Source organism: Ischnura elegans, unplaced genomic scaffold, assembly GCF_921293095.1.
Source record: "Ischnura elegans unplaced genomic scaffold, ioIscEleg1.1, whole genome shotgun sequence".
Taxonomy (NCBI): Eukaryota; Metazoa; Arthropoda; class Insecta; order Odonata; family Coenagrionidae; genus Ischnura; species Ischnura elegans.
In genome coordinates this window covers 20,001-22,500 of record NW_025791667.1, presented here as the reverse complement: position 1 = coordinate 22,500, position 2,500 = coordinate 20,001, and the positions used below count along the sequence as shown (strand labels likewise).

General features: G+C 42.6%; 1 pseudogene; it reads left to right on the top strand.

The window, feature by feature from the left end:
• The window catches only part of LOC124173367, a 9,389-nt pseudogene that overhangs the window by 3,291 nt on the left and 3,598 nt on the right, over window positions 1–2,500 (top strand).

Sequence of the window (2,500 nt, the reverse complement as noted above, 5' to 3'; positions counted from 1 at the left end):
AAGAAGAATTTCCAGGCCTCATCTCATCGCCTGGGATCCCTTCCCAGCCCAAGGATCCCCAAATCCCCAGTGACGCAACTACTCCATCCATCGCCTTCCCCCGACTGGCCAGTCTTTCCCCGCCCTAATCGAAGAAAACTCCCAGAAGTCAACCGGGCTCCCCCTAGGTGGGGATCCCCTTGCATCAGGTGCTGAACTATTATAGGTAACCATGTCGTCCTCGGAAGATGAAGAAGTCGTGCTAGAGGAGGAGGAGTCGGACCCGACCAAGGCATTCAGGCGATCAACTAAACTAAGCAGAACCCCGCAGAAGGAAACTTCAAAGAAGGATAAGAGACCGAGAGGCAGCGGAAGCGATGAATACGATGGAAATACACCCAAGAAGACGAGAGAAATAGAAGAGGAAGGTGATAGTGAACAGATTAGTAAAACAACAAATCAGTATGAGCAAATAAAACAGATAGTCGAACAAATACAAACGAGCTTACGAACACAGCAAAAGAACGGCAAACTTTCAAAAGGAAACGTAGATGAACATTTAAAAAGGCTCAAAGAAATTGAAAAATTAAGCTTACGAATGGCAATGAAAAACGCGCAATTAGAGGGTAGGACGGAAGAACGGAAAGAAATTATCAAAATAATCAAAGAGAGTGAAAAAACAAGCTCGGCACAGGCCAAAAATGAGATAAAATCGTTCGCAGAAATCACACAGAAGCAACTACAGCAGAATCAATCCTTAGTAGCCCAAAAGCCCAAAGTGATCGGTGTGAAAAGTAGCCTAAGGCCGGCCCCTCAGCTTATCATCATAAAACATACCAATCAAGAAAAAACAGGAAAAGAAATCACTGAGATGCTCAAAAGTACCGTGACCCCGGCAGAGCTAGGTGTGAACGTAAAGCGGAGTAGGAACGTCGAGAAGGGTGTATTAGTTGAATTAGAAAAGGAGCAGCACATCGAAAGAATGATCAATAATAAACTTCTCAAAGAAAAAGGCTTCATCGTAGAACAAATACAGAAGAGGAGACCACAAATCCTAGTCTACGACGTGCCGAAACATTTGAGTGTCGAAACAGTTACTGACAAAATTTACAATCAAAACGTCAACATTCGAATGAATGAAGAAGAATTTAAAACAAATTTTAAAAAAGTTTACCAATTGAGAGCTAACGATTCCGAAAAGGAGCATTGGGTATTTGAAACAAAAATGGAAATTCGAGACTTACTGTTAGAAAAGGAGAAAATTTACCTAGAGTGGTCGTGCTGCAAAGTCAAAGACTACATTTCCGTCCTTCGGTGTTTCAAATGCCAAGCTTACGGCCATAAAACCTCTTTGTGTAAGCGAGAAATTGACATCTGCACCCATTGTGCGGGTAAGCACCGCTTCGAAGACTGTAAGCACACAGGAGAAACGCCAAAGTGCCATCACTGCTCTAGTGCGGAAAAACCCAGTGCACATCGCTCCGGGGATCGTAATTGTCCGTTTTTCAAAAAGGCAAGGGAACAGGAGTGTGAACGACTAGGGTATGGCGGTACACCCATTTAACATAAAAATTGGGCAAATAAACACCGGTAGGAGCCTAGCCGCTATGGGTAATCTCGAGATAATAGGAAAAGAATACGAATTAGACCTCATACTCATTCAAGAGCCATATTCAGTACATGGTAAAATACCTTTCTCCACCGGCGAAACTTACTGCCTGCAGAACTCCAGTCAACTATGGGCCGCAACAGTGTGCAGAAACAAGAATTTGAGCATCACAATTTTAACCCAATTCACCAACGCTAAAACTGTGACAGTGAAAATAACTATGAAGAATAACAAGGAAATCATTATAATTAACAGCTACTTCAAGTTCTCTGAAGCAATTGACCCGTTCCTCACTGAAATTGAAAAGGTTCTCCGGACCTTTAAAGAATGTAGGATTATCTTGTGTGCAGACGCCAACGCGAAATCTACACTCTGGTTTAACAGTGAAAACGACGACCGCGGAGACACGCTTGAAGATTTTATTTTGTTTTACGATTTGACGGTGGAGAATTCTTTTAATGAACTGACGACGTACGAAGGACCGAACGGTTTTAGCAATATTGACGTGACTCTTTCCAGAGGTTTCAACAATGAATTAAAGAACTGGAGAATAAGTGATGAGGAAACACTCAGCGACCACCGCCTCATCCTATTCGAAATTCATGCCTTAAATCCACCGTTGAATCAGTCTACTCTCTCAAACAGCTTCAACATCGCCAACGCCGAATGGGAAGAGTTCGAAGCAGAAATTCAAAGAAAAGCCAGCGAAATCAACGATACGTCGAAACTCACTAAAACAATCCTCGAAGCATGTGAAAAGTCCATCCCCAAATTGAAACCTAAACAGAGAAACGTCCCCTGGTGGAACCAAAACCTAACTCTAATGAGAAAAGAATGCAGAAGGGCGAGAAAGAAACTCAAAGAAAAAATTAAAATCGAAGCTCACAACCTCGAATTCTGGCGCCAGAATTA